Here is a 14,773-nt window from a genome sequence, read left to right on the forward strand (position 1 = left end):
ATGGAGAATTAACAGACTTTAGATATAAGAAAAGGGACTAGACAAGGCTGTCCACTGTCACCTCCGTTGCTTGTGTTAACACTGGAAGTGCTGAATAGGAACATGAGAAGAAAAAGAAATAAAAGGAATGAAAATTAAAAAAGAAGAGTATAAATTACAAGCTTTTGCAGATGACCTGGTATTTATATTAGAGGATCCATTGGAGTCAGCACCTAAACTTATAGAAAATATAGAAGAGTATGGGAAAGTAGCAGGAAAATAAATAAAGATAAAACAAAGATTTTAGCAAAGAACGTGTTAGTAAGACGAAAGAAAGAATTGGAGGATGTTTTGGGGATCCAGGTCACAAATAAGGTTAAGTATTTAGGATACACATAACACCAAGATGTAGCACATGTAAGAAGGATAATTATCTTACACTTAAAGAACAGATTGTGACAGACTGGATAAAATGGGAAAATTTACAATTATCACTGATTGGGAGAATATCTATAATTAAGATGAATGTATTGCCTAGAATCTTATATTTATTCTAGACAATTCCAATCAGATTAGGAAAGAATTTTTTTTGAAGATTTAAACAAAACAGTGCTAAAATACATTTGGCAGGGAAAAAAATGAGAATAAAACTTAAATTGCTACAAGATGCAAAAATAAGAGGAGGATTCGCTTTGCCCAATTGGGAATTATACTACCAAGTGAGGAGTTTGATGTGGATAAAGGAGTGGATAACACTAAAGAATACCAGAGGTTTGAATTTAGAAGGACATGACTTGCTGTTAGGGTGGCATGCCTTCCTCTGGTATAAGGAACTAAAACACAGGGTTATTTTAGAACCCATTATATTTGAGAAGCATTGTTTCTAAACTGGGAGAAGATAAAAAAGCAATATTATTTAAAAATTCCACTATGGATATCTACTATTGAAGCTTTTTTCTATCCAATAATATATAAAAAGGAACAAACAGTTAGATATGGTGAGATAGTGAATGAAAAGGTTGAACTTAAATCTATCCAAGCATTGGAAGAACAAGGTGTAAAAATGAATTGGTTTTCATAATTGCAAATACAATCTAGATTTGATAAAGATGTTAAAACAGAAGGTGTCTATGATAAGTTGACTGATTTAGATAAAATTTTGACAGGTATTGATGAAAAAGTAATGAAAAAACTCTATGGACATTTGCTAGAGTTTAAATTAGAGGAAGAACAAGTAAAAGTAACAATGATTCCATGGGGGGAAAAATTGGGATATGGGATTGACTTAGATAAATGGCAGAAATTGTGGTCTCAAAATTACAAAATGACAATGTCAACTGCATATAAAGAAAATTTGTATAAGATGTTTTACAGGTGGCACTTACCCCTGACAAGAATTGCAACGATGTTCAAGAATAAATCGGATAAATGTTGGAAATGTCATCAGATACCTGGTTCATATTACCATATATGTTCGGATGCAAAAAAATATTGTACTATATCCACCCATGGTTGGAAAAAGTGACAAAACAACACATAGACTTTAAACCTGAGATATTTTTATTGCGAATTATACTGGAAATATATTGTAAATAATTGAAATATTTGATTGTAATTTATTTTTTTTAAAAAACAAGTTTTATTGGTTTTTAAAGACAAACAAAAACAAATAAAAAATAAAAACACCCAACTTTCTTCCATAAATGTACAAGCAGTGTGTCCGTTGGTTTACAATTTTTTTGTGCATCCATTTCATAGTCTCAATTACAGTTACATTGCATAATAACTCATATTATCAATCAAAAATTGAATACCCTAGTACCACTGTTAATCAGTCATTTGACTATAATTTTGTTCATTCATACTTTGCGACATAACTATAATTTACTTAGTTTATTTTATAACAATTCATATAATCGTCCCCAAATCTATCCTAAAAACATTTTATAAGTATAATAACAAAAAAAGAAATACATCTTTATATATTCATTATTTTCTAAAATTATAAGTAGTCTATTATTGTATTTTATTATCTAACCATTGATAGAAAAGGTCCCAAATTTTATAAAATTGTTTATCTTCTTGTTCTCTAATTTCAAATGTCAATCTACTCATTTCAGCACATTCCAATATTTTCTTAATAATTTCCTCCTGTAAGGGTATTTTCTCATTTTTCCAATTTTTAGCAAATACAATCCTAGCTGCTATAAATACATTTACAATCAAATATTTTAAATCTTTACTGTATGCATCAGGTAAAATTCCCAATAAAAATATCCCTGTTTTAAAGTCTATATGTTTCTTTGTCATTTTTTCCAACCACATGCGTATTTTAGTCCAGTATTTTCTAGAGTCCTCACAAGTCCATCACATATGGTAATATGAGCCAGGTATCTGATGACATTTCCAACATTTTTTGGATTTATTCTTGAACATTCTTGTGATTCTTGTCGGGGGGAAATGCCACCTGTAAAACATCTTATACAAATTTTCTTTATATGCTGTTGACATTGTCATTTTATAATTTTGAGACCACATTTTTTGCCATTTCTCTAAATCAATCCCATATCCAAAATTCTTCCCCTACTTGTTCTTCGTCTAGTTTAATTTCCAATAAATAACCATACAATTTTTAAATCACCTTTTCATCAGTGCCTGTCAAAATCTTATCTAAGTCAGTCAATTTGTCATAAAATCCTTCTGTTTTGAGATCTTCATCATACCTTGAATGTATTTGCACATATGAAAACCAATTCATCTTTATACCTTGTTCCTCTAAGTTTTGCATCGATTTAAGTTCACCCTTTTCATCCAATATTTCCCCATATCTAACTGTTTGTTCCTTCTTATATATTATAGGATAGGAAAATGCTTCAATAGTTGATAACCAGACTGGAATTTTCAAATAACATTGTCTTTTAATCTTCTCCCAATTTAACCACAGAGACTCCCGTATATGATGTCTTCTAAAATAGCCCTGTGTTTTAGTTCCCTTATACCATAGAAAAGCATGCCACCCCAACAGCAAATCATGTCCTTCTAATGTCAACAATCTAGTATTTCTTAATGTTATCCATTCCTTAGCCCACATCAAGTTTGTAGCTTGATAGTACAACTCCCAATTAGGCAAACCAAATCCATCTCTAATTCTAGCGTCTTGCAAATGTTTTAACTTTATTCTCGCTTTCTTACCTTGCCATATATATTTCAAGACAATTTTATTTAAATCTTCAAAATAGTCCTTTCCAAGCCTAATTGGTATTGTTTGAAACAGGTATAAAATTCTGGGTAGGATATTCATCTTTATTGTTGAGAATTTCCCTATTAATGACAATTGTAGATTTTCCCATTTCATCAAATCTAACGCTATCTGTTGTTTAAGTTTAATGTAATTGTTCTCTTTTAATGTACTACATCTTGCTGTCAAATGTATCCCCAAATACTTGACCTTGTTCATGACTTGAATTTTCAATAGGTCTGCCAGTTCTTCTTTTTGTCTAAGTAGCATATTCTTTGTCAAGATCTTTGTCTTATCTTTATTTATTTTCAAACCAGCCACCTTACCATATGCCTCTATCTTTACCAATAATTTTGTTGCTGTTTCTAAAGGGTCTTCTAATATGAAAGCCAAATCGTCCGCAAAGGCGTGCAATTTAAATTCTTCTTTTTAAATTTTCATTCCTTTTATACTCTTATTGTCTCTAATATTTATATTCAACACTTCCAAAGTTAGTACAAATAGCAAAGGTGATAGTGGGCATCCTTGTCTTGTACCTTTTCTTATATTGATGGGATCTGTCAATTCTCCCTCTATCACCTTTGCCGTTTGCTTATGGTATATGGCTTCTATTGCTTGAATGAATTTTCTGGCAAAACCCATCTGTTCCAATAATAATAACATAAATCTCCAATTCACATTATCAAATGCCTTTTGCGCATCTAATAATATCAATGCCATTTGTTTTTCAGGGTGTGCCTCATAATATTCCAAAGTATCCAAAATTACTCTCATATTATCTTTAATTTGTCTCTTTGGCAGAAATCCATTTTGGTCAGGATGAATAAAGTTCTTTAAGTATTTTTTAAGTCTTTCTACCAAAATTGAAGAAAAATTTTTATAGTCTGCATTTAATAAAGAAATAGGTCTATAGTTCTTTATTTGCTGTGGATCAGCCTCTTCTTTTGGAATAAGTGTAATATAGGCTTCTGACCATGTTTTAGGTATCTTCTTCTTTAACATAACTTCATTCATGACTTCTAGCAGTGGAAGGCTCATCGATTATTTTAATGTTTTAAAAAATTCTGCCGGAAGTCCATCTGGACCTGGTGCCTTTCCATTATTTTGCTTCTTAAGTGCTTCAGTTAATTCCATCATTGTTATATTGCTTTCTAACATTTTTTCAGTCTCTTTAGGTATCTTAGGTAGATTAGCATTCTGTAAGTACTGTTTGACTCTTTATTCATCAATATTCTCTTGCTTATATAGTTGTCCATAGAAGTCTCGAATAATTTCCTTTTTCTCTTTGTTGCCGTAGCAAACTTGACCTTGATCATCTATTAACTGCAATATTTTCCTTGATTCTTTCTCCTTTCTCTATTTATATGCTAACCATCTACCTGGTTTGTTTGCATCTTCAAAGTAGTTCTGTTTAGCACTTCTAATTTTCTGTGCTAATTCTTCTTTCTCTATTTGACCCATTTTGTGTTTAATTATGTCCAATTTTAGTTTAATGTCTTTTTTCTGTGGCGTTTTCCGTAGTTCTTTTTCAAGTCTTTTATGCTTATCTTCTAGAACTTTAGTGGCTTGCCTTTTCCTGATGTTCCTTTTCCTTGTATAGTCTATTATCAAGCCTCTGGCATATGCCTTCATTGTGTCCCAAACATTCTGAGTTGAAGTAACTTCTTTTTTATTTTCTCTAAAGAAAAAAGCCAATTCTTTCTCCATCCACTGTGTGAAGTCTTTTTCCTTTAAAATAGTATTATTTAACGTCCATCTCGATCTTCTTTTTTGTCCTTTCTATTTAATTGTCACTGGATTGTGGTCTGCCCAAGTACTTGTTTCAATGTTTGCTTCTTGAATATTAGATATTAGTTCTGTTGAAATCCAGATCATATCTATTCTGGACCATGATAAATGTCTATTTGAGTAGAAAGTATATTGTTTGGTTTTAGCATTTCTTTCTCTCCATATATCTTTTAAGTTTATTTCATCTGTCATTTTAAAGAAGGATTTAGGAAGAGTCTTTCTATTTTGTTTTGTTATTGTTGTGTATAGTCCAATTTATTGTCTACAATTCCATTGAAATCTCCCATCATAACTATATTAACATAGTCCAGTTCAATTATTTTCATATGTAATTTTTTATAGAATTCTTCTTGTTTATCATTCGGAGCATAAATTGCAATCAGGAGTGTTTTCAAATTATTATCCATTATTTCCATCATTAATACTCTTCCATCTTCATCAGTATGAATCAATTTTGCTGAAATAGTCTCTTTAATATATAAAACCACTCCTCTTTTCTTACATTGAGTCAAAGAAGTAAATATTTTCCCTAATTTTGGCTGGACCAACAATTGTTCATATTATTTTTTAATGTGTACTTCTTGTAGACAAATTATATCAAATTTTAATTTCTCTAATTTATGAAAAATTTTCCTTCTTTTAACAGCCGAATTAAGTCCATTTATATTCATTGTAATCAGTTTTTTCTCTTCCATGGTTATACTTTGTAGTTAGGTTTGGTAGCTTTCGTGGATCTTGGTTCACGTTCTTTAATTTCCACCTGTCTACCTACTGCGCCTTCTTCTTTTCCAGTCTCCATTTGGTCCTCTTGAAATTCAATTAATGAGACCTCTTTTTCTGCCTCTTCATCTCTCTTTCCAAAGAATTCTGCATAAAATAATTCTGCTTTCTCAATTGAATCAATTCTATGTCTCTGTTCTTGCCATGTAAACATTAATCCTTCCGGAATTAGCCATCTGTAGTTCACGTCTTTTTTCAGTAGCATTTTAGTTAAAAATTGGTATTCTCTTCTTATTTCTCTCACTTTTCTGGGTATTTGTTTTAAAACCACAATCTCCTTGCCCTTATATTTCAGCATTTTCTCTCTTGCCACTTGCAATATTTGTGTTTTAATGGCTTTTTTTGTAAATCTGATATGATCTTCTCTTGGTAGCTTTTAGTCCAGTAATAAGAAAAAAATAAAAAATAAAAAACCAAGCTTTATTTTGACGTTTCCGTTTAAAAACCGCCGCTTATTCCATTCTGTCAAAACTTTTACAGATTTTTTCTTTTCCTTAGGGTGTCCCTTTAAATCTTAAAATAATAATAAAAAAAAGTTCTCACCAAACCGACAAACTTTCTCTTTGCAGTCTCTATCAATCGGAGCTGTCCCAACTTCAGCAGCTTTAATGGCTGCCTCTCTGCCGCTGGCAAGAAGAGCTTCTCGTGGATCAACCAGGGACTTTGTGGTGTCCCTGGGATCGGCAGGATGCATTCTTCACTTTCACCATCTCTTCGGGATGGTTTCGGTCTGTTGGGACCGTCCAGAGGCAAAGATATCGGCTGCAATCTCAGACCTCCGAGATTGCATGCCGTATCGTCACGACGTCATCTCTGCCCTCCAATTGTAAATGTTTTAACAGCGGCTAGAATTGTATTTTCTAAGAATTGGAAAAATGAAAAAATACCTATGCAGGAGGAAATTATTAATAAAATCATGGACTGTGCCAAAATGAGTAAATTGACATTTGAAATTAGAGAACAAGAGGATAAACAGTTTTATATGATATGGGATTTATTTTATCAATGGTTAGATAAAAAGACATGATAAAGAAATAGATTAGTAAGCCTTACAATAAAAGTTAATAGATTGATATAGAATACAATATACAATATATAACAATTGGATAAATGTATGATTAAATCATAATTAAAATTAGAATATCTCGTATAAAATGATGGAAAAATATTTTAGTCAAATGAAAGTTTAATAATTGATATTACATAAGCACAAGCTAGATTGATAAGGTGAGAATTTGTATAACTTGTGAGTAATGGTAAAAAAAGGATAGCACAAAAGATTGTAACCAACTGACACACTGTATGTATATAATTGAAAGAGGGTTTTATGTATTTTTTTTGTATGTTTGTTGTAAAAAAAGAAAAACTTTTTTTAAAAAATGATCTTATACATATTGATTTTACAGTAGACAATGTTGAAAAAGCACTATGCAATCTAAAACCATCTCTATCTATTGGACCGGATGGAATATGTGCCTACTTCTTAAAAAAGCTATCCTCTGCCATAGCTGAACCTCTAAGCATAATCTTCGACAAATCTTTCAGGACCAGCTCCTTGCCAAATCTATGGTCACAAGCCACAGTCATCCTCATCTTCAAAAAGGGAGACCCCAGCCTAGTTGAAAATTACAGACCAATCTCTTTATGCTGCGTCACCTGTAAAGTCATGGAATCAATTACTAACCAATACATTATCCTTCACTTAGAGACAAACAACCTACTCTCTAATAAACAATTTGGTTTAAATAAAAAAACTATCCTGCAACTATCCTGTAATCTGCAACTCTTACACTGCAAAAACACATAGACTACACAACTCTGATCAAAGCAATAGATGTAATCTAAATGGACTTCTGTAAAGCCTTTGATTCATTGGTACATGACAAACTACTCCTCAAACTAAAATCCTATGGTATCTCTGGACACCTGCATAACTGGTTACAAGCATTCCTGTCAAACAGACAACAAATAGTCAAAATTGGGAGTGTCCTATCAAATTCTGTACCTGTCAACAGTGGTGTCCCCCAAGGCAGTGTTCTAGGACCAACTCTCTTCATACTTTACATAAATGACCTCTGTGATCATATTAAGAGTAACTGTGTTCTCTTTGCTGATGATGTAAAGCAATTCAACACCACAGACAATACTGCTACCCTTCAAAAAGACCTTGACTATGTCAGAATGGTGAATCAAATGGCAACTTCAAATCTCAACAAATAAATGCTCTGTCTTACATATTGGCAAAAAAAAAAAATATCAGAAAATAAAATACAGGCTGAATAGTCAAGACCTTGTTGATGATCCAAACTCTGTCAAGGATTTTGGAGTACTCATCTCTATCATCTCTAATGATAGCCAAAAAGGCATTAAGAGTTGTTAACCTAATCTTATGTAGCTTTTACTCTGGTAATATCACACTACTAACTAGAGCATACAAAACATTTGCTAGACCAATACTCGAATACAGCTCATCAGTCCGGAACCCACATTACGTATCTGATATTAGCACAGTTGAGAAAGTCCAGAAATATTTCACAAGAAGAGTTCTCCACTCCTCTACTCGTTGCAGAATACCTTATGCCACCAGACTTGAAATTCTAGACCTAGTCAACCTAGAACTACATTGCCTTCAGTCTGATCAAAGTATAGTACATAAAATTATATATTGTAATGTCCTACCAGCTTCAACCATAACAATACAAGAGCACACAACAGATACAAACTCAAGATAAAACGCACCAAACTTGATTGCAGGAAATACGACTTCAGCAACAGAGTAGTCAATGTCTGGAATACTCTACCTGACTGTGGTTTCTTCCCCAAACCCCAAAAACTTTAACCTTAGACTGTCTACTATTGACCTCACCCCTTTCCTAAGAGGTCTGTAGGGGGCGTGCATAAGTGCACCAACATGCCTACCATCCCTGTCCTATTGTATCCATGTATTCATAACTGTCATGCCCCTGGTGGAGACTGACTCTGAGGAAGAGGAGGAACAGCCAACAGGGAGTGGGAGTGTGGCTCCAGAGATGGTGGAGGAGGTTGGAGAAGGGCAGAGGCCAGCTGAACAGTCAGAGGAGTATCCAGGCCCATCCCCTATCCATCCTAGGTCATGCAGGGAGGAGAGGATCAGGGAAAAGTGAGTTCTACTCAGGAGGAGATTACCATGTTCCTCCTTGTGGCTTGCACTGGGAGCTATGTTTATGCAAGCTGCCTGGCTACACTGAAAATGCCCAGTGGCAGTGCCAGATAAATTTGATGGTTCGCTAGCCCAATTTCCAGCATTTTTTGGGCAGTGCCAGGTTTACCTGAGCCTTCAGCCTGAGGACTTTCCCACTGCCTGGGATAAGGTGGGGTTTTTGATTAGTTTGTTGTCAGGCTGTGCAGCATGTTGGGTGATGCCTCTGCTGACCCAGCCCAACCAGGTGTTGGACAATTACGCCAAGTTTTGCCATCAGTTTCAGGCCATGTTTGAGGACCCTATTCGAAGCCAAACAGCAAAGAGACGTTTGAGAGAGTTGAAGGAGGGACGTGGCTCACTCATGAATTATATTGCTAGTTTTTGGGTGGTGGCTCAGGGTGTACAATGGAATGAGGCAGCACTACTAGACCAGTTCCAGGAGGGTTTGTCATTGGAGCTCCTGGATGAGTTGGCGCGCATTGAATGCCCTCGCACCCTTCAGGAGCTCATGCATCTGTGTCTTCGTACCGAAGCTAGACTTCAACAGCGACGGGTGCAATGATGGACAGAGACCGTATCTCTTTCCAGCAAGACAGCGCCCTTGGTGGAAGTGCCTTTGAAAGAACCCATGCAGTTGTGGGCTGGCCGCCCTCGCCTGACTCAAGTAGAAAAGGAGAGACATTGTTGTGATGGTTTATGCCTCTATTGTGGCAATCGAGTGCCATTTTGTGGCCAAGTGTCCTGTTAAGACATCCACAGCGGCAACGCCTGCGATTGAGGGAAACAAGCATCGCTCGGCCTATGGGGTTCTGTAGGTCAGGGTGTAAAGTCCTTAGGCCTGCCATCTTCACCAACCTTGCCATTCTCGCCACCTTTGACATCTCCACCACAATTGTTATTGGTGAAGCATCTTGTGCTGAAAGCAAGTATGCTCGTGCCTGGTGTGGGAGCAGTGGAGATCCATGCCTTGGTCAACTCAGGGGCCACAGCCAATTTCATGGATGCTCATTTTGTAGAGCAGTGGTTCATTCCTCAGCAATAGGTGTCCCCGCCAGTAATGGTAGAGATGATTGATTGTCGGTCCCTTCGTTCGGGACCTGTGGTTGCTGCAACAAAACCCCTTTGCATGTATATTGGGCAACATGTGGAGGAAACCGTGTTTTACGTTACTGCAGTGCCTCATTTTCCAGTGGTGCTGGGTTTGGAGTGGTTACAGGCCCATGATCCACAGATTGTCTGGTCATCTGGAGCTGTGCAGTTCCTTGTAGGAAGTGCGCCAACTATTGCTTGCGTTCCTGTGCAGGGATTGTGGCTACGCCTGTGGACCTGGATCTACCTGAGGAGTTTTGCTGATGTGATTAGGGAGAAGGAGGCGGATCAGTTGCCTCTGCATCAGGCATATGACTGTCCAATCGACTTGCTGCCTGATGCAAAATTGCCAATGGGTCGGATATATTCCCTGTCGGAACCGGAGTTGGCCGTGTTGTGGGATTTTATTGAGAAGAACCTCTGGAAAGGGGTATCTGGTCTTCTACCTCCCCATTGGCTTCACCGGTGCATTTTGTAAAAAAGAAATCAGGGGAGCTACGTTTGTGTTGTGATTACTGCAAGTTGATTGCAATAACAGTGACAAATCGGTATCCGCTTCACCTCATCCCTGAACTGGTTGAGCGGCTTCATCAAGCTAACATCTTTTCGAAGTTGGACTTGCGTGGGGCCTACGATCTGGTTCACATTCGTGCAGGGGACAAATGGAAAATGGTTTTCCGGATGAGGTACGGGCATTTTGCGTATACCGTGATGCCTTTTGGATTAACCAATGCCCCAGCTGTGGTCATGCATTTCATGCACAATGTTTTCTGTGATTTGTTGGATCAATTCATGGTCATTTATTTAGATGACATTTTAATTTACTCAGACTCCCTGCAGGAATATTGGCAACATGGGCAGCATGATAACTACCTGTTTGCTAAACGTGAGAAGTGTCAGTTTGTACAAACCATGATTGACTTCTTAGGGACATTGTATTTCATCTGCCGGGGTGGAAATGGACCCAGAAAAAATACAATCATTGCAGGTGTGGGAACCTCCACCGAGGGTTAAGGATGTGCAACGACTGTTGGGGTTTGCTTACTACTACCGCACATTTATTCCCCGCTTTGCTGCCTTAACTGATCCCCTTTCTAATCTGCTCAAGAAGGGGGAGATGTTCCATTGGGGTGCTGAGGAGCAGGCAGCTTTCGAGGCATTGAAGGTCGCCTTTGCTTCCGAGCCTATCATCAAACACCCTGATCCAGGCCAGCCATTTGTGGTGGAAACAGATGCTTCCAATGTTGCTGTTGGTGTGGTGCTCCTCCAGGCCTATGCTCCCGCAGGCACCTTGTTCCCATGCGCTTATTATTCCCAGAAGTTGTCGGCTCCAGAGCGGAACTATACAATTTGGGACAAGGAGCTACTGGCAGTTAAGGTCGCTTTTGAGACATGGTGGCAGCACCTCGAGGGGCTCGTTACCAAATCGAGGTTCGGATGGATCATCGCAATTTGGAACACCTACATACAGCTCAGACACTGAACCAATGTCAGGTGAAATGGTCCTTATTCTTTGCTCGATTTGATTTCCGGGTGACCTATGTTCCAAGTGGAGGGAATCACTGTGCTGACACCCTATCTTGGAAGCCCGAGTATACCTGAAGGGAGATTAAAATCTTTCCCTGGATGGTGATTCCATTGGAGCAGTTTGCGGCCACCAGGGAACCTGTGGATCTCCGCGTGAGGATTCAGGAGGCGCAGCAGCAGGACCCATTTGTGGCAGCTTGACATCGAGAATTGGATGAGAATGGGAGACAAGAGATTCCTTGAGCATATATTGGGAACCTATTGTGTTTCCGTGATCGCATTTACGTGCCTGAAGGTCCTCTTAGTGGCATTATCCTGTGGTGTTCAAAACACTGCACCTCATCTCTAGGACATTTTGGTGGCCTAGATTTAAACATGATGTGTCAGGATATGTGGCATCCTGTGGGATCTGTTGCCAAGCCAAGTATGCTCCTCGTTCACCCCCTGGTCTCCTGCAGCCGTTGCCCACGTCGGAATGACCATGGGGGGCAGTTTCATTGGATTTCATCATTGAGTTACCACCATCGAATAGTGCCACAACCATTTTGGTGGTGCTGGATATGTTGACTAAAATGGCCACTGTGGGTCTTCTATCAGCCAAGATAACGGCTGAATTGTTTATCTCCTATGTTTTCCAGTTGCATGGGTTACCAGACCCATGTTACCATGGTTTCAGATCGGGGGGCACAACTTACAGCACGCTTCTGGCAGACCCTACTCATGAAACTGCAGGTTCAGGCGTGTCTGTCATCTGCTCATCACCCCGAAACTGATGGTGGGACAGAAGAGAGTGAATGCTATTTTGGAGCATTACCTTTGCTGTTTCAGCAATACTCAAAAAGACAATTGGGTGGAAGTGCTGCTGGTGGCAGAATTAGCTTATAACAATGGTCAACATGCATCCACCCATGTGTCCCCTTTCTTTGCTAACTATACTAATTAGTAATCAGTACTATTATTTTTTCCAAAAGTAATGTCTTTGAAGAATATCAGAAGGAAACATGTTTACCACATCTCAGTAATCTCTGAAACACTGCTATGAACCTTTGAAATTAATACACAAAGTAGAAAATGGTGCAGTGGGAGGTTATATCCATGAAGAAGAAAGCAAAATACAATTAGAAAGAAAAAGAAACATGTCTGTTGAGGTCATAGTGTTTTCTCCTTTGTTAAATACAGGTTCTACCTTATAAAGTGGTACTGTAAAAATTACTTAAGCTTTAGAAGCATTTACTGATCCCTTATCCCATAAGCCTGTGCATTTTGTTAGGTGGGACCTAGCAGGAAAGCACTTTCTGCCCTGGCCTTATCTTGGAGATCATTCTTGCTCTCAAGATGTGGCTGGCCCCAATCAAGTCATCCTTCTGGAAGGCCCTTAAATGACCAGAAAGTCAAATGTCCTGGGGATCATATCTTAGAGGGGATCCTACTACATCACGTTATATGACAGAAAATGGTCTGTCTTGACATGACACAATATGATATTTAATTGAAGTGCACTGTCTGTTATCCTATTTTGCCATTTAGTTTCTATCTTTGTAATTTAGTATGGAATAAATCAACAAATGGAAGTTAAAATCAAATACTAATCTACTTTTACAAACCACTGCTATTTTTATTTTTTGTTCTTTCTTGTTCTTTTTTCTTTATTTTTCTTCTGCCATTTATAAAAAACAATAAGTAGCAATTTAAAGGAGATTTCACTTTTTAGTATGTAGCTCAAGAAAGAAACATTTATTACACCACAAAACAATTCCATCCATTTTACAGTTATTTATTAAGGATTAGATAGCTCAAGATTTTCAGTCACCATAATACTGATTAAAAATTCAACCCCATTTTTATTATTAAATCATCCATATATTCAATATATTCCTTTCCTTACCCATTTGGTAAATTATCTTCCCTTCTGGACATTGTCTACAGTCACAGCAGCAGGATAATGTCCCTTCTATTTTTACCTTACTGTAGCCAAAAGGACATATCCCATTACAGATGGAAAGAGGAATTGGAATTCTTTCACATGAAGAGCTTACAGGTTGGAAGTGTTTGTTTTATCAGGTATATATACCCTAACTTTTCACATCCTCATCAAAACTAAGTGTCCCATTTCCCCATTTTCTTTTGTTTTAAATTTTAAAAAGAGTATACTCGGAATATTGCATCCAATTTTGGTTGCCACAATATAAAAAGATGTGGAGAGTATAGAGAGAGTGCAGAGAAGTGCAACAAAGATGATTAGGGATTGGAGGCTAAAATATATGAAGAACAGTTGCAAGCAGCCTTCCAATATCTTAGGGCCTTCTACAAAGAAGAGGCATTCAACCTATTCTCCAAAGTACCTGAAGGCAGGATAAGAAGCAATGGATGGAAACTAATTAAGGAGAGAACCAATTTAGAATTAAGGAGAAATTTCCTGACAGTTAGAACAATTAATGAGTGGAATGGCTTGCTCCAGAAATTCTGGATCCTCCAACACGAGATATTTTAAAGAAGAGAATGGACAACCATGTGTCTGAACTGGTGTAGGGTTTCCCAAATAAAGGGGGTTGGACTAGAATACCTCCCAATTTATTCTGTTATTTCCCCAACCAGCGTGCTCAAGTTGGGAGTTGAAATCCACACCTCATAAAACTTGCTGGATTGAAGATACACTTGTTTAACTGTTCCTTTTTGTCTTGTTTCCATTGAATTGTGGTCAATTCTGAGAGTCTGCCTGGAGACGTTTTCTTGCAAAGTTTTTCAGAAGTAATTTGTTATTTCCTCGTTTCTAGAGTGAGATGCCCAAAATCATTCAGCTGTGGTTGTGGAAGGACTAGAACCACACCTTCTCCTTAATGATTTGCATTAAAGATTTGCTGATAATTCCCTCACTCAACTGTTGCCACAAAAATGCTTATTAACTTAATGTTAGCCCTAACCCTTTTTTTGTCCATAAGTCAACAATGTTGGGAATATGTTTCTATGCAATTATTCAGTTGAACTGTGCATGATGCCACTTATAAATAAATTCCCTCTTAGAAACCTGCAATCTAATTACAAAGCAGTTTTCTGTGTCATATTGTTTTCCTCTTTTATTCATAGAGGTTATATAATTTTTATAAAAATAATATCCCCTTCCCCCTTTTAATTATTTTTTATTTATTTTATTTGTTAAATTTACACGCTGCCCTACAGCACATAAATGCTAT

The 14,773-nt window shown here is 37.1% G+C and overlaps 1 long non-coding RNA gene across 1 annotated transcript in view; it reads left to right on the forward strand.

Annotated features, from left to right (window-relative positions):
* Window positions 1-2,514: 2,514 nt before the first annotated feature.
* The window catches only part of LOC148129224 (uncharacterized), a 102,657-nt gene continuing 90,398 nt past the window's right edge, over window positions 2,515-14,773 (forward strand). The window contains exon 1 of the long non-coding RNA XR_015746137.1: window positions 2,515-2,568. This is a non-coding gene — a long non-coding RNA (uncharacterized LOC148129224). The remainder of the gene's footprint in view (window positions 2,569-14,773) is intronic.

The sequence above is a fragment of the Notechis scutatus genome, chromosome Z (genome assembly GCF_049901735.1).
Source record: "Notechis scutatus isolate UNSWTSFEM ecotype Mainland chromosome Z, rNotScu1.2, whole genome shotgun sequence".
In the NCBI taxonomy this organism is placed as follows: Eukaryota; Metazoa; Chordata; class Lepidosauria; order Squamata; family Elapidae; genus Notechis; species Notechis scutatus.